At 39.2% G+C, this 18,638-nt stretch overlaps 1 protein-coding gene across 2 annotated transcripts in view; it reads right to left on the bottom strand.

Moving 5' to 3' along the window:
* Positions 1-15,448, bottom strand: part of LOC120533519 (zinc finger protein 501-like) — a 69,476-nt gene extending 54,028 nt beyond the window's left edge. The window contains exon 1 of one of the 2 annotated variants that reach the window (XM_039760444.1): positions 15,314-15,448. The gene's annotated coding sequence lies outside the window, so the exon portion shown is untranslated. The other variant, XM_039760443.1, reaches the window with a different exon arrangement.
* Positions 15,449-18,638: the final 3,190 nt, after the last annotated feature.

Genomic DNA, 18,638 nt, shown 5'->3' with positions numbered 1-18,638 from the left:
TGTCTGCCTGCTTCTGAGATAGAGAGAAAGAGAGAAAGAAAGAAAGGAGAGAGAGAGAGAGCGAGCCACGTGCCTGCCTGGGAGGGGGAGGGGTACAGCTGAGAGAGAGAGAGAGAGAGCCGCGTGCCTGCCTGGCTGATTCATTTAAGCAGAGCTGCTCCCTGTTCATTGTTCTCTGTCAGACATGTGTGCTTTACCTGCACTCTCTTTATGCTCTTCAGCATTTCGTGTGCTTTTGCAGTTAACTATGGCTTCTAAGCAAGTGAAGAGGGGTGAGAAGAAAGTTTTGAAGAAAACTGAAATCGATGTAAAGAAAGAAATTACAGTATTGAAAAGTTTGAGCGTGGCTTTCGTGTTACAGTACTGATCTTGACGCCAAGTACAAGAAGTCAAAATCAACGATTTCGACTATTCTAAAGCAGAAAGAATCTATTAAAGCAGCTGATATTGCAAAAGGAGTTACATCGTTAACCAGGCAGAGGCTTCAAGTGCTGGAAGAGGTGGAAAAACTGTTTACCAGTTTACTTATTTACCAATTTGAGAACCCTCGTGCTTTCAAGCAGCACAATGTAAACAAAACAAGACTGCCTGTAATGTGGAGGGCAAACACGAAGGGTTGGGTCACAAGGACTTTGATTTTGGAATTGCTGCATGAGGCTTTCGCTCCCACCAGCTAAAAACCTAAAAACACCAGAAACCCAAGAAATCACAAGAGAGAAAACACCTGAAGGAAAACATCCCTCCATTGAGGTGCCAGACTCTTCGTCCTCACTTCACGCCAGAACTCGACTCATGCAAGGCTAGTTTTCTTGGTGGTTTTTGTATTACGGATTTTTCATAAGATAATTTTTCAGTTCATAGCGTGCATTATTGCAATGTTACTTTTCTCTTTTTTCAAATGTTCCTTTTTTTCCACTGTGCTTAAAACTCATTAAAAAAAAGTGTTTACAGCGATCAGGCTCTAAGGCTATTAGCATGAACTTCTGCAATGTTTTTTGGTTGCTTGTGGTTGCTTTTTAAATTAAAGTTTGGATCTGTATGAGAGCATCCCTGAGCTGTTGTACAGTCAGAGGAGCAACCTGGCGGCACCTAATGGACCGAAACATAATGTCCCACAGATGTTCTATTGGGTTTAAGTCAGGGGATCGTGAAGGCCATTCAATTGTTTCAATTCCTTCATCCTCCAGGTACTGCCTGCATACTCTTGCCACATGAGGCCAGGCATTGTCGTGCATTAGGAGGAAACCAGGACCTACTGCACCAGCGTAGGGTCTGACAATGGGTTCAAGAATTTCATCTCGATACCTTATGGCAGTCAGAGCACCATTTCCTACGCAGTAGATGTCTGTGCGTCCCTCCATGGATATGCCTCCCCAAATCACTGACCCACCAACAAACCTGTCATGTTGAACGACATTGCAGGCAGCATATCGTTCTCCTTGTCTTCTCCAGACTCTTTCACGTCTATCACAGCTGCTCAGGGTGAACCTGCTCTCGTCTGTAACAAGTACAGGGCACCAGTGGCGGACTTGCCAATTCTGGTGTTCTTGAGCAAATGCCAGTCGAGCTCCACGGTGCTGGGCAGTGAGCACAGGGTCCACTACAGGACGCCGGGCCCTCAGGCCATCTTCATGAAGTCTGTTCCTGATTGTTTGGGTAGAGACATTCACACCAGTGGCCCTCTGGAGGTCATTCTGTAGAGCACGAGCAGTGCTCAGCCTGTTCTGACATGCACAAAGGAGCAGGTATCGGTCCTGCTGATGGGTTGAGGACATTCTAAGGCTCTGCCCAGCTCTCCGAGAATAACAGCCAGTCTCCTGAAATCTCCTCCATGTTCTGAAGATTGTGCTGGGAGACACATTAAACCTTCTTGTTGCAGCACGTGTGGATGTGGCATCCTGGAGAAGTTGGACAACCTGTGCAACTTCTGTAGAGTTAAGGAATCGCCTCATACTGCCAGTAGAGATAATTACTCAAGCCAAAACTAGCAAGAGTGGAAAACCAGCCAAAAAAGATCAAGAGGGAGAAACTTGAAATGACCTCCACACGTAAAACCAGTCCTGTTTTGAGGGTTTTCTAATTGTTGCCACTTTAGTGCACCTGGCGTTAAGTCCATTAACACCAATACAGCTGAAAGTGATTAACAATGACCTCAGCTGCTTAACCAACCAGAAAATTATCAGACAGGTTTAATTGATTTCATGCCAGGCCCAATAAAAAAAAGTGTTCCTTTAATTTTTGTGAGCAGTATATTTTTACAGGAAACCCACTTACTAAGCAAGGATCAGTTCCGGCTGCAAAAAGACTGGACTGGCCAAATGTTCCATTCTAGTTTTACAAAGAAAACTAGAGGTGTGGGAATTCTCATACATAGAACAGTACCATTTGTAGCATCAGATGTAGTATTGGATCCTGAAGGGAGATATGTAATGGTCATGGGAGACTTATCTAACTGTAAAATAATCTTGATAAATGTTTATGCACCTAATGTTGATGATAAGGAATTTATATAAAATTTATTTGCATCCATTCCCAATCTGAACACTCATAAAGTTATAATGGCTGGGGACTTTAATTGTGTTCTAAATCCACTTTTAGATAGGACTTCTCCACAGGGGAACGCATCTAACACCGCAAAGATAATTACAAAGTTTATAACTGATCACAACTTATCAGATCCCTGGAGGTTTTTAAACCCAAATTCAAGAACATATTCTTTCTACTCACCAGTACATCATTGCTACTCAAGGATTGATTACTTCTTTATAGACAATAACTTCTTGCCTATGATTAAATCTTGTAAATACGATGCTGTTGTTATTTCTGACCATGCACCTATGATCTTAGAGCTAAAATTACTAAGCCCCATACACTCACCCGGCAGATGGCCTCAACCCGCTTCTATTAGCTGACGAGAATTGTACTGAATTTATATCCAAACAAATCAAATTCTTTCTAGAGACAAATACATCCCCGAGATCTCTGCAGGAATACTCTGGGAAACTCTTAAGGCCTTCTTAAGAGGACAGATTATCTCATATCTTTCCCACAGAAATAAATCCGAAGCCAAGAAAGTAGCAGAGATAAAAAGCAAATTACTAAAATAGATGAAGAACATGCCAGACTACCAAGCGAGACTCTACATAGGAGAGGCAGGCTCTACATTCAGAATTAAACCTCTTGACAACTAAAGAAACTGAACAACTAATTTACAAATCCAGACATCATTACTATGAACATGGAGAGAAAGCTAATAAGCTTTTAGCTCCACAAATTCACAAGCAAGAAGTGCAACGCAATCTCGTAATCACAACGAATGGAGATAAAATCATCAGACACAAAAATATAATGCACACTTTCAGAGACTACTATAAATCCCTATATACTACTGAGTTTAAAGAAGACAATATACAATCTAATGCATTTCTGGATACATTACAGATACCACAAATAGACGCTTTTAGTGTGGAGGAACTTGATAAACCTCTGCATTATCAGAATTACTAGATGCTATAAAGTCACTCCAAGGTGGAAAGCAGCAGGCCCTGATGGCTACCCTGCAGAGTTTTACAAGAAATTCTCCGCTCAGCTAGCTCCCGTCCTATTAGCAACATTTACAGAAGCCAGAGATAACCAATCTCTTCCACAAACCTTTCGCCAAGCACTAATCACTGTTTTTCCAAAACAAAATAAGGACTTATTACAATGTGCATCATACAGACCAATTTCACTTCTGAATAACGACGTTAAAATACTCTCTAAAATCATAGCTAGAAGGATGGAGAAAGTGCTCCCTCGTAATATCACAAGACCAAACTGGATTTATTAGGGGCCACACTTATCTTCAAATCTTCGACGCCTGTTTAATGTAATATACTCACCAACTAAATCAAACACCCCAGAAATATTATTATCATTGGATGCAGAAAAGCATTCGACATGATTGAATGGAAATACCTTTTACTACATTGGAGAAGTTTGGGTTTGGCCCAAACATTTGTGCATGGATTAAATTACTGTATACTAACCCAGAAGCTTCAGTTTGCATCAATAACATTTGCTCAGACTACTTTAAACTAGAACGTGGCACTAGACAAGGATGCCCTTGTCACCGCTGCTGTTTGCAATTGCCATTGAACCACTGGCAATACATTGTCGAAATACTGATCAGATAAAGGGGATTAGCAGAGAAGGACTGGAACAGAAAATCTCATTATATGCAGATGACATGGTACTGTATATATCTGACACAGAAAATTCTATGCCTGCAGTCTTAGCAGCACTCACAGAATTGCAAAAGATCTCTGGTCTCAGAATTAATCTGAATAAAAGTGTACTCTTTCCAGTGAATTCTCAAGCATATAATATTAGATTAGATACCCTACCTTTTATCATTGCAGAACAGTTTAAATACCTAGGGTAAACATCACAAGTAAACATAAAGCTCTTTATCAACAAAATTTCGCGCCTGCATGGAAAAAATTAAACAAGACTTGCATAGATGGTCAACCCTTCATCTCACACTAGCTGGAAGAATTAACACTGTTAAGATGAATATTCTTCCTAAGCTCCTTTTTTATTTCAAAACATCCAAATATACATTAATAAATCATTCTTTAGGCAATTAGACTCAACAATAACCTCATTTATTTGGAATTCAAAACATCAAAAGGCAGAGGGCGGCATGGCTCTACCTAACTTCCAGTTTTATTACTGGGCAGCAAATATACAGGCGATAAGAACCTGGACACAAATAGAAGAACATACACAGGCTTGGACCGCAATAGAAGTAAAATCCTGCAGTACTTCTTTGTATTCCTTGCTCTGTGCTCCAATAAACACACATTATCGGCAATACACTAATAACCCAATTGTGCTCCACTCACTTAGAATCTGGAACCAATGTAGAAAGCATTTTAAGACGGAGAAGCTTCTATCTGTGGCACCTCTGCAAGAGAACCACCTCTTTCAACCTTCACAAACATATGCAGTTTTTAATATCTGGAAAAATTTGGAATTACCATGCTTAGAGATCTTTTTATAGACAACACCTTTGCATCCTATGAACAATTACATTCCACCTACACATTTCTTTCACTATCTTCAAATCAGGAACTTTGTTAAACAGAACCTTCCAGATTTTCCTCATCTTGCACCCTCATCCATGCTGGAAAAATATTGCTCAATCTCAAGGACTTAGACTCCATCTCTACAATATATAAAATCATTTTACAATCCCTTCCTTTCAAAGATCCAAGAGGACACTGGGGAAAAGATCTCTCAATTAATATATCAGAAAAGGAGGGGAAAGTAGCAATGCAGAGAATTCACTCGAAATCATACAATTATTCAATTCAAAATTATATATCGAGCACATCTGTCTTGACTAAAACTCTCTAAAATGTTTCCAGGGCATGATCCAACCTGCGAACGCTGCAACCAAGTCCCAGCCTCACTGGGTCACTTAACATTATTTTGGGCAAAAATTTTTAATTACCTTTCAGACAGCCTTGGACTCACAATCCATCCTAACCCATTAACAGCTGTGTTTGGGGTTCTTCCAGAAGGGCTTAAAGTGGAGAAAGACAAACAAATTGTGATTGCATTCACTACACTCTTGGCACGCAGACTTATTCTGATAAACTGGAAGAACCCAAACTCTCCTCTTTTAAGTCAGTGGGAAACCGATGTGTTATATTATTTGAAATTGGAAAATATCAAATACTCAGTTAGAGGATCCATACAGACTTTTTTCAAAACATGGCAGGATCTAATCAGTAATATTTTAAAATGAGTTTATAAAGCACAGAGAATTTATTAATTTAGGTATGTTTACAAGCCTTAAATTTCACGCCGTTTGGCTTGCTCTCTCTTTCAGGGGTGGGGATCGATCTGTTCTTAACTCATTTTTTCTTTTTGTAAAAACTTGATTGCTTTGTATGGATTGCAATAAAATTAATAAATAAAGAAAAAAAAATTCTGCTGCCAGGATGATAAGCTGCTGTTCTAAATCCACTAGACATATCACACCTATTCTCACTCAACTTCACTGGCTCCCTGTTCACTACAGAATACAATACTAAATACCGCTCTTAACATTTAAAGCTCTCCACAAACTCACTGATCTCCTACAGACCGACACTCATCTCGCTCACTCAGATCTTTATCTGCAGCTGTACTTTCTGCACCACACGTCAAACTCTGTTCTATTAAGGTTAAGGTATTTCGTCTCTCTTGATTGTCTATTTCTACTCTTAACCCCGTCCGTAATACTAATGCTTTGCTAGGACATAATAATTGCTTAACAAAGTCTTCCGTAAAAGTGCACTACATTAATACTCTAATAACTAATCTTAGTGCACGTAAAAAATCTAGGCAGTGCGGCATAAACACTAATAATTTAATTACAATTACTACTTTAGATGAACAATGTATTAAAACTATAAAAACAGATTATAGATTAAATAAAAATACACACAGAGTGGCACTAAATAATATATATAACTTAGTTATATTTATCTGTTCTCATCCTCTTAGATCTGAGTGCTGCATTAGACACCATTGATCACAATATTCTTAGAAATCACCTTAGTCAGTGGGTGGGCCTCTCTGGCAGTGTCTTAAATTGGTTTGAATCCTACCTGGAAGGTAGAAAATTCTTTGTTAGTTGTGGTAATTACAACTCAAAGACACATGATATCCTATATGGTGTTCCACAAGGCTCTATCCTGGGTCTGCTGCTCTTTTCAAACTACATGCTTCCGTTAAGTCAGGTTATCTCAAGGCACAACACGAGTTACCAAAGATATGCGGATGACACACAACTGTATTTATCAATAGCACCTTGTGACCCCGACATTGCTGTTTCACTAACACAGTGTCTTACTTGTGTTTCTAAATGGATGAATAGTAATTTTCTGAAGCTAAATAAAGAGAAAACAGAAATTTTAATGATTGGCAATAATGGATATAATGAGGTTATTAGAAATAAACTTGATGCATTAGGATTAAAAGTCAAGAACTTAGGGGTAACTGTTGACTGTAATCTGAATTTTAAATCGCATATTCATCAGACCACTAGGACAGCATTTTTTCACTTAACAAACATAGCAAAAGTAAGTCCTCTTATAACATTGAAAGATGATGAGAAATTAGTTCAAGCTTTTGTTTTCAGTTGACTAGATTACTGTAATGCACTCCCCTCAGGACTACCCCAAAACAGACATAAATTGTTTGCAACGAGCACAGAATGCAGCTGCAAGAATCCAAACTAGGAAAAGAAAATCTGAGCACATTTCTCCAGTTTTGATGTCACTATACTAGTTACCTGTGTCATTCAGAATTGACTTTAAAATATTGCTTATGGTTTACAAAGCCTTAAATAATCTCACCCCATCTTATATATCGGAGTGTTTGACACCATATATTCCAAATCATACCCTTGGATCCTCAAATGAGTGTCTGATTAGAATTAAAAGAGATAAACTTAAAAGTGGTGAGGCGGCCTTCTGTTGTTATGCATCTAAAATCTGGAATAGCCTGTCAATAGGAATTCGCCAGGCTGATACAGAGGAGCACTTCAAAAAAACTGCTAAAAACACATTACTGTAACATGGCCTTCTCATAACTTCATTTTAATTTAATCCTGATACTCTGTATATTCAATTTATTATCATAACTATTCATGGTGACTATAAAATCCGTACTAATCCCCTACTCTCTCTTCTGTTTCTTTTCCCGGTTTTCTGTGGTGGCGACCTGCGCCACCACCACCTAATCAAAGCACCATGATGTCCCTACATTGATGGATTAAAAGCCAGAAGTCCATGTGACCGTCATCATCAAATCTTTCCAAGAGAAACCTAAATACAAAGAGGACTATTTCATTTATGTGAGGTAGAATGCCCAGAGGGGACTGGGCGGTCTCATGGTCTGGAATCCCTGCATATTTTATTTTTTCTCTCCAGCCATCTGGAGTATTTTTTTGTTTTTTCTGTCCTCCCTTACCATTGTACCTTACTCTTATTCTATGTTAATTAGTGTGGTCTTATTTTAATTCTTACTTTGTCTTTTTTTTCCTTTTTCTTCATCATGTAAAGCACTTTGAGCTACATTTGTATGAAAATGTGCTATATAAATAAATGTTGTTGTTGTTGTTCTATGGGAACTCGAGCGTCTCTCCTGGTGCTCCTCAACTCGGGAATTCTCTTCCCTCTTATATTTGTCAGCTCGATTCAATAACACATTTTAAAACTACCCTCAAAACGTATCTTTTCAAACTGGCGTACCAATTGTGAATTTTATAACTGCCAGTTATCTTTGTCTGTCTTTCTATTAACAGTGAAATGATACACTCAATGACGAAAATAATTGTATTGTATACAGATTAGCTTAATTTCTGAAAACATTTCACTCATTCATCTTTCAATCTCTCTCTATCTCACACACACAATGTGGTTACTTAAATATACTGTATACAGAATAGGATCTAAAATCCTTGAAACAGAACTGTCTTCCATAGCTTTTTCCGTATGCTGCCGCTCTGTAATGTGAGAGTATTCAGTCTGGCAATATGGTGCAGCCTTAGTTTGTGGAAGACAGACAGAACTAAAGACATGAGCATAAAATGATGGTTGTCAATTTCAAACTTTGTTTCCTCAATGTGCTCCTTGAGAAAAAACACATCATCTGAACCAGTCTCAGCCCGAACAAACCGAGTGGTCAAAGATACACTGAGAGCTTGCCCTACTCAGTAGCTCAGCTACTTTGACCACCTTGACTGTACCCTCAGAAGGAATCATCAAACCTCCTTTGTTTTTAATGTGAGCAAGTGGTAGATTTGATCATATGATGCCGATACAGCATCTGTTACCAAACTAGTTTGGCATGCGTCACATAGCAGCTTTGTCAAAATCCTGTCTAAGGGTTACCCTCCCACTGCTTCCTGAGGTGGATTTCTTTAGGAAACCTTCAAAGTTTGAGAAATGTTAACAGCTAGTTACTGACTAAATACATTTAACCAAAAGGTTGTTTGGAGGCTCACTTGAGTACATAAATGCATATAGCTTTGCTAGCTTAGCCTGGCGTGGCTAAAGTAAAGATTATAAAATGGGATTTTCTAATCGTCAAATATAACCAAAACAATTGTTCAGCCTTACCTATGAAATATAATCCCCCGCGATCTGGTTTGGAGCATACAGCAGTTTGTACAATCCCAAGCAGCACATGTGTGAGGCATCTTTATCCATTACTTCACTCCATAGCAGTTGCCACTCGTAATATGGCGACGACGTTGCTGTTCATGCAGCGTCTAGTAATTCTATCTCTAATCCCGTTGCTGGCAGATGCGCGCGCGCATGCGTACTGATAGACTACTGCTAGATAGATTGCTGCCTGTCGCTACCCGATCTGCGGTGCCTATCCTACCCGATTTGCGCGCGCATGCGCAGAGCTTTACTATTACGACCCTGTCCGATCTGCGTTTTTTTTACTTTGAGACATGAGTCCTCATCCGATTTGTCTCGCGCACACGCTCTCTGCTTAATTAAAAATTCATTTCACGACGCTACCCGATTTGTTCTGCGCATGTCGAATGTTTTACGACACACGTCAGGTTTGATTTGTACTTGCGAGTCATTTTTGTGTTGTCCTTTAACTCCGTCTGAAAGTGTCTTGTTACTGGAAAAGATGGCAACTTTTGAATTGTATAACGTCATGGAAGATGTGTCGCCTGAAAAATTTAACTCCAGTCAAATGAAGTGGGAGCGAAATGAAATGCGACGTGTGTCTGTGAACTTTATAATGGCAATCTACAGCTTTTTGTAAGTACATCACTTTTAGTTAAACCACTTCGTAATCTCGTGGTTTAATCGTAAAAATCACAGCATTTTCTGTGTTTGGGTTAATGGATTAATAGATATATGTCATTTATTTCGTAACAACCTATTAGCATTTGGTGGTGTGTTTCTTTTAACATTTGTCCACATTTTTTTATCTTAAAGAGTGAACGGCATGCTAAAAAATAAGCTAAACAATCTAATCGAGGTGTCGAATTAGGAATAGAATTAGGAGTGCAGGACTGACACTCGATGGGTGTAAAGTGTGCCCTCCAAAGCCATCGGTATTTTTTTTATTATGTTGCTATCGGATTACATCAATGCAATAGTTTTTCCATAATAAAGTTAACAAATTATAATGATGAAGGCTATATTACATACAAGAGTAGCAACAACTAAGTTATTACAAGAAAGCAGGATGCGGATAATAGAATTACAAATTGTTAATGGATTACTTTAACCTTATTTAGTAGAAAAAAATTCCATGGTTGAAAACAGGCAATTTTAAAATTTATATCCAAAGCCATCAGAGAAGTGTGGTGTGCGTCTGATGTGGCACAGTGACAGGCTGGGCACCTGCTGTTGTCATGTGTTATAAGCTTATAGAAGTTCACATACATACATTAACTGAATATAATGGAGACGGCTTGCTCCTTAGAAATAACTTATTTCTTATTGCTGCAGTTAGAAGTACAATGCCCCTTTATTGTGGTTTTTCTCTTGATCCTATAGGATGCCTGGTGATAACCAGCCTTCCATGTGGCTGAACAGATGCCAGTGTACCCGAATTCTGAGACACAACTGGAAGTTCTCTTCTTCTGCTTTTAAGATTTCCAGTTCAAAATGATGTGCAGTTCATGTTAGATTTGCTATTTCTACAGGTAAGACTACTGAGGCTTCCAGTTTCAGTAGTAATTTGTGCACAATTCCTGCAAAGCCTCCCCATATTTATTACTTGATCTGTAATATTTTGCTGCCTTGAATACTGTACTGTATGTCTGCTCACTCTGTCCAGTAACTAACACGGCTTTTTAATTTTAGACAGAAAGCCTCAGAGTGTGAATCCTCACAAACACAGAGACTGAGGCTCATCAGTGCCAGCAGTCACTAAACAGGGATGTTGTTCTGTGTTGGAAAATAACATTTATGTTCTTAAGTTACTGTGCTTTGTTGTTGGATTTTTAAAGAACCGAGACTTAATTTTAAATTAATACAAAACTAAGGTAGGAGTGAAAAACAAAGATGTTTTCATGTAAGTACTGACACCTGAGCACAACACATTAGAAGTTCAGATATACAGAGATTATAACACAATGTCTACTGTATGCGTAATGTAAAAGGAAAAAATGATGTTACATATAATAACAGTTAAGTTGGGGTTCTTTCAAAATCCAACAAAAAAAAACACAATTAAGAATAATATTATTAGTTAGAGGTAATAATTGATCTACAGATGAACCAAGAATGGAGGCAGAATAAGAAGTAAGAGTACATTTTATTAATGTTTAAACTCCCTGAGTGAATATCTACTGTGTTTATGTTTTTAACAGTTACAGTGAAGTAGAAGAGTCCGGTCGTGTTATGGGGCAGCAGTTAAAGAAGAAGGATGGAGAGATGTGTGCCATGTTGAAGCAGCGGCTGGCCCTCCTACCTGGCACTTCTAGAATCCTCCATCTCAATCCCTGCTCTGATCTGCTGTGTATTTGCCAAGTGATCACGAGGTATTGGCCTTTTTGTCTCGGTCTCATTACACTGGCTGTCTGTCTCACACAGAATTGATTTTAAGGTTCTATTAAATAATTAGAAGGCTTTGAGTATTTTAGACCCTGCCTGTTTTTTCGAGTGTCTTCTCCCAACATTTCTTTTCTCAAACGTTACTTTGCTTTTTATTCCAAGATCAACCATAAAAACTGGCAGCTTTCTGTACTTGTACAACAAAATCTGGAATGCTTTGCCAATAGAGAAGTGCCAGGCTACAAATGTCAAGCATTTCGAAAAACTTACTTGCATTGGTTATAATAGTTTAGAAATGGTACTGTGTACACTTTATAAGCTCTGCACTGGGCACTAACCTCTGCTGTTTTTCTCTGTTGTTTTTTTCCAGTTTATTCCAATGGTGCCCCCCGCGTCTCCACCATCTGTTACATCAACTCCAACTGCCTGTGACAGAAGAAAAGTTCACAAGACATCCTGAAATGGAATTGTGATTGGACTGAGACGGCCACAATTCTGTATGCTGGGATGTGCAGAGGGGGCTGTGTGGGCTTCGGACCCCCACAGGTTTATTATCTCCAGTGTCCTTGAAAGCTGCAAGTTTGTCTTTGTCCCAAGCTATTTGACCAGGCAGTGTATTTATTACAAAGGACAAGGACTACTCCATTGGCTTCTCATTTACTTTTATAATACCTTCAATTTTCTTTGTAACTGAATATTTTTGTGGAGCAATTTGAGCTGCACTTGTAAGCAAAGGTGATATAAAAATATTATTAGTGAACAAATATTAAAGGACTGATCAGGAAAGATGTCAGTTTAAATAGAACACATTTTTATGGAATATTGCTGGATAACAACTCTGACTCTGAGTAGCATCTTGTTCATAAAGCTAAAATAGCATTTTTCCTTTTTTGACAAATTTAATGATTCACTTTTATTGTGTTCAAAACCTTTGCTAACATTTTTTATAAATACTAAGGTAAAAATCTGTAAATATATTTGTGTTCTCCTTCCCTAATAGTTTTTAACAGCTCCTTTTGTTAGTCATTTTCATTGTAGTTGTGTTCTAGTTAAATGCATTTTCCATTTATACATCTTTATGATTACTGAATTTTCTACTCATAATATATATACAGTATATATACATATAAATATGTGTGTGTGTAATTTGTTTTTGAGAAACATTGTTCACAGATCTTTCACTTTTATTTTGAAATGTATGATTTATTCCTTCAATAAAAATGTACGATAAATGTATTGTATTTCCTTTTTTTTTTTTAAGTTATAAAAATGAACTGGCTCTGTGTCAATATGGGTGAATAAAACCTTTGACATGAGACGAGTCTGCACACAAACAGCGGTGTGTTACGTTGATTAAACTTGTAAGAATGAATATCACTGCCCTCCGTCCACATGCTGTTCATCATAAACTGAACTACTTCATGCTGTTTAAATTCTGCTCAGTTACTGGAGAATATTTTATTTTACAGCTGTTAAATTCAGTTCAGTTTTATTATATTAATAGGTACAGTAAGTTGGTTTCTCAGCGGGTTTTACAGAGACGCCTTGAAATAACATTAAAAACACATCACTAAGAACAAATGAATAACAAATATGAACTATAGCAACAAGCACTTAATGTAAAAAAATAATAGATCAAATAGATTGATTCAAGTGATAACAGCGCACTTCCTTAATTTTAGTCTGTGGATATAAAGTTTAAATTCTTTGTAATATTAATAGCCATTGGAATAAATGAGGATTTGAACCAGTGGCTTTATGATTTTCATTTCTTCAGCATCTGACCTGATTGAACAACTGGGAACGAATTAAAGAATTTAACAAGTGGACAGTCAGCACAATGCCATGCAACACAGTGTTAATTCTTTTCTTTTTTTGAAAAAGGACCATATATTTCTTTAAAACTCGTTGGATACGTTAGGTTTTGTAAACCTGATGCCTTAAGACAAATGGCAATTTTATTAATAATAATTGATGTCTAAAGATATTTTTAAACAAACACAATTTGCACATAAGAGGGAAATTGCAACAATAGATCAAAAGGAAAAGAAACTTTGTATGATTTATTACGTGAGTGGGAAAATAAAAACACTACATATTTTTTATATTATTATATATATTAGTGCCTGCCAAATAATACAGAGTACATAGCGTGTAGTTCTCCCTTATTGGGGGTAATCAGGTGTGCACACCTAAGCTTCCTCTTACGGCGATTAAACATTGGACATCAACGTTACGCCACAAAGGCTGCTTCGTTTATTTTGCAGGGTGAATATTTTCATTATGGTCAACTAATGTAGAACTAAAATGAATAAACCGTAATGTCAACTTGTGCTGCATGCACAGTTCAGATCGGGTCATGCCGTAAAGTGATTTTATTTTGTTTTTAATGTTTTTTTTCATTAAGCGCATGCGGTCTGTGTCACTTCCTGGTTCCCGTTGCCAGCCCGATCTGCATGCGCGTGCGTATTGAAATACTACGTCATCAAGCACTTTACGGTGCTGCCCAATCTGTTTAACGCATGCGTGAACACCTTACGGCATGTTAGGCTTTCAATACGCCTGCGCGCGCAAATCGGGTAGGCACGCAGATCGGGTAATGACACTGCCCAATCTGTTTAACGCATGCGCGAACACTTTACGGATTGTTAGGCTTTCAATATGTCTGCGCGCACGAATCCAGCAGGCACGTGGTAACTGATCGGGTAACTGCGGGGTGAAAGGCTGAGTCTTCGACCTGCAGCCGGATACAATTGAGAAGTAACGCTGACTTTTCACCCTTAATGTCAATAATAAGAAAGAGCAACCCAGTTAACCAGGAATTACGTGGCTCTCGACGATGCATATGCAATTCATGTTTCATCACATCATTGAGTTCATTTCGTGTGTGTAACAAATCAACGGTTGCCTCGCGCTTCTCAGGCGCGTGCATGCACCACCGACCGGCAAAACAGAGAGACACGGGTGGTCAGTCCGGGGCACGTGCACGGGGCCGCTGGGTGGGGTATTTTACATTCTTTCACTAACGAAATGCCAAAGTAAGCACCGCGGATTAAAGAAACCCCGATCAGCAGTGAGCTTCTATTTTTAAAAAAGCCGGCAGCGCACCGAGCCGCAGATGTGCAGCCATCAGGCGGACAATCACGGAGTAGAAATGAGCAGAAGCAGCAGCGCGGAGTCTGCGGACATTAAAAAAGTTAAACACGTGAAGAGCAGAGCGGGCACTCCGATGAGGGTCTCTGACGACTGGCTACCCAATGCTCTCTTCTTTTTCTCGTATATGGCGCAAGTACGTACCTGTCCCGTGTGGCTCAACCCGCGTCTTCCACTCGACTGACCAGTATGTCCGTGTGGCCCCTTTGTTGGCCTCTGTCTCTGATCAGAGGGGGGCTCACACATCAGCCTGACGGATTTAAACAACTGTGCGGCTCGAGTCAGCCCTCTGCTCTCAAGGGGGGTTCATTTTCACCCCCACCTGTCTCTGTCTGTCAGTGTCAGATATCCACACGTCTTACCAAAGCAGAAACAGTAATAAAACTAACAAAACAATCATAAAAATAAAGAAATAAAAACATAAACAGATGTGCAAAAGGGAACAATAATAAAATACATAACTATCCATCCATTTACTAAATCAAGGCAGGTTTGTTAGGCCGCTGGAGCCAATTCCAGCAGACATCGAGCACAGGGCAGGAAGAACACATGGTGTCACACACACAAGCCACATTAACACACCAATTCACCTCTCCGGCATATCTTTAGACTGTGAGTGAAAGCGGATCCATCTGGAAGAAACCCACAGTAACATGGGGAGAAAATGCAAACTCCATGTAGAGAGAAGTTAGAGCTCCAATCCCAGCCTCGTGTTGTGAGCATTACCGCCGCCAGGATTTAATTCAGGGGGGTGCATAAAGAGATTTTTTTCTTTCTACGCTCCCCCCCGCAACAAAAACTTTTTTTGTATATGTATGTGCCCATTAAATCCCTGCCAATACAGTCGCTATCTCTGAACAGTACAAAGCAGTCAGTTTTTGCATAGATAGATTAACCACTTAAGGCATGACCTAATTTTTAATTTTCTGACAAAAAATCATCGACTTTTTTTTGTTATCATATGATTACTGGAATATAGTTAAAAATGTTATTGATGTATTCAGTGGCATAGGTAGTGCTTTTTTCCTTAAGTTTTTAATGTAATTTTGTAAGCACTTACATACAGCTAGACCTCTTTTTACGCCGGTTAATAGTTCCGATTTCTGGGAGAACAGTACACTTTAGAGAAAAATATTTCAAATAAAAATTGTAGACATTGATAAGTTCTACAACTTTTATGATAAATATTTTCTCTAAAGCGCACTATTCTCCCATAAATCGGAACTATACACGTAAAAAGAGATCTAGCTGTACACTATATACTTGTATGTTGGTAAAATAGATATAATTATTTTTCGGGGTTTTAAAGTATTAGTGGCGTAGAAAGAAGGGGTTGGGGGAATTATAAATTTTAAAAAAAGTTTACATTTTTTTCGCATTTGCATAATTATTTTGAAAATACATTTTGTAGCTATACACCTATACATATAATAACAATACACAAATAATAGCACGCTCTGAATGCAAAATATTATTATTTACGTAATAATTACAAAATAATGAATGCAAATGACAAAAATATACCACTATCGAAGCTTCAAATTATAATTAGATACTACCTTTTGCTTAAGACACCCAGTTGTCTTAAGCAAGTTGAGATGCTCTTTTAGAAACAAAGTGAATGATTGTTTATGTATAGTTGTAAAATGTAAGCGTCTAATTGTAATTTAAAATTTTAAATAAAAACTATTTTTTCGCGTTTTTTCTTATTATTGAAAGATTTATTTTTTTTCTCCATTTCCTTTTTTTTCAAAAGCTAGGGGGGTGCACGTACACCTACTTGCACCCCCCTGCCGGCGCCCATGGTTGTGAGCTGCCCTTATACAGATACACACTGCTCAAAAGAATTAAAGGAACACTTTTTAATCAGAGTATAGCATAAAATCAATGAAACTTATGGGATATTAATCTGGTCAGTTAAGTAGCAGAGGGGGTTGTTAATCAGTTTCAGCTGCTGTGGTGTTAATGAAATTTACAACAGATGCACTAGAGGGGCAACAATGAGATGAGCCCCAAAACAGGAATGGTTTAACAGGTGGAGGCCACTGACATTTTTCCCTCCTCATCTTTTCTGACTGTTTCTTCACTAGTTTTACATTTGGCTACAGTCAGTGTCACTACTGGTAGCATGAGGTGATACCTGGACCCTACAGAGGTTGCACAGGTAGTCCAACTTCTCCAGGATGGCACATCAATACGTGTCATTGCCAGAAGGTTTGCTGTGTCTCCCTGCACAGTCTCAAGGGCATGGAGGAGATTCTAGGAGACAAGCAGTTACTCTAGGAGAGCTGGCCATAGAAGGTCCATAACCCATCAGCACGACCAGTACTTGCTCCTTTGGGCAAGGAGGAACAGGATGAGCACTGCCAGAGCCCTACAAAATGACCTCCAGCAGGCCACTGGTGTGAATGTCTCTGACCAAACACTCAGAAACAGACTTCATGAGGGTTGCCTGAGGGCCCAAATGTCTACTGCGCCCTGTGCTCACTGCACAACACCGGGGAGCTCAATTGGCATTTGCCATAGAATACCAGAATTGGCAGGTCCACCACTGGCGTCCTGTGCTTTTCACAGATGAGAGCAGTTTCACCCTGAGTATATGTGAAAGACGTGAAAGGGTCAGGAGAAGCCGTGGAGAATATTATGCTGCCTGTAACATCGTTTAGCATGACTGGTTTGGTGGTGGGTCAGTGATGATCTTGGAGGCATATCCATGGAGCGACTCACAGACCTCTACAGGCTAGACAACGGCATCTTGACTGCCATTAGGTATCAGGATGAAATGTCAGACCCTACGCTGGTGCAGTAGGTCCTGGTTTCCTCCTAATGCACGACAATGCCTGGCCTCATGTGGCAAGAGTATGCAGGCAGTACCTGGAGGATGAAGGAATTGAAACAATTGAATGGCCTTCACGATCCCCTGACTTAAACCCAAAAGAACATCTGTGGGACATTATGTTTCGGTCCATTAGGCGCCGCCAGGTTACTCCTCAGACTGTACAACAGCTCAGGGATGCCCTCATACAGATCTGAGAGGAAATGCCACAAGACACCATCCGTCGTCTCATTAGGAGCATGCCCCGACGTTGTCAAGCATGCGTGGGGGCCACACAAGATACTGAAAAGCATTTTGAGTAGCAGAAATTAAGTTTTTGAAAAAATGGACTAGCCTGCCACATCTTCGTTTCACTCTGATTTTAGGGTGTCTACACAATTGAGCCCTCTGTAGGCAGAAAACTTTTATTTCCATTAAAAGACTTGGCATCCTTTTGATCCTAAGACATTGCCCTGTCGTTATTTGTATAGATATCCAACTTCATATTGAGATCTGATGTATCTAATGTGTTTCTTTAAAGTGTTCCTTTAATTTTTGTGAGCAGTGTATAAATATTCACATATACATTAGCATAACTGTACAATTAACTATAGGTAAGTATAAATAACACACATGAGCAATCCATGTCATTTTACACCTATTTTGTTTCTTTCTCTCGCTTTCTGCATCAACTGCTCTCTCTGCCATCTGGTCTTCCTTTCTCACCAGAACGGCCAGTTTGATTTTGTCGTCCTGTGTTTGACTATCAACAAGACCACACAGACATGCTGGTCAGTGGAGTGGATGACGTGGATTAAGCCACACGGCACAGGTACGCACTTGTGCCATATAAGAGAAGAAGAAAAGAGGGTTGGGCAGCCACTCGTCAGAGACCCTCATCAGAGTGCCCACTCCGCTCTTCATATCCCTATATTTAACTTTTTTAATGTCATTTCTACCTTGTGACTGTCCGTGTGATGGCTGCACATCTGCAGCTCAGTGTGCTACCAGCTTTCTTGTGGATGCAGTTTGGGGTTTCTTTAATCCGCTGTGCCTTCCTTGGCTTTGTCTATCTGTCTGTCATTTTCTAGGTCCTGGTA

The sequence above is a fragment of the Polypterus senegalus genome, chromosome 8 (genome assembly GCF_016835505.1).
Source record: "Polypterus senegalus isolate Bchr_013 chromosome 8, ASM1683550v1, whole genome shotgun sequence".
NCBI lineage: Eukaryota > Metazoa > Chordata > Cladistia > Polypteriformes > Polypteridae > Polypterus > Polypterus senegalus.
The sequence above is the reverse complement of the archived record's forward strand: the minus strand, read 5'-3'. Positions and strand labels throughout refer to the sequence as shown.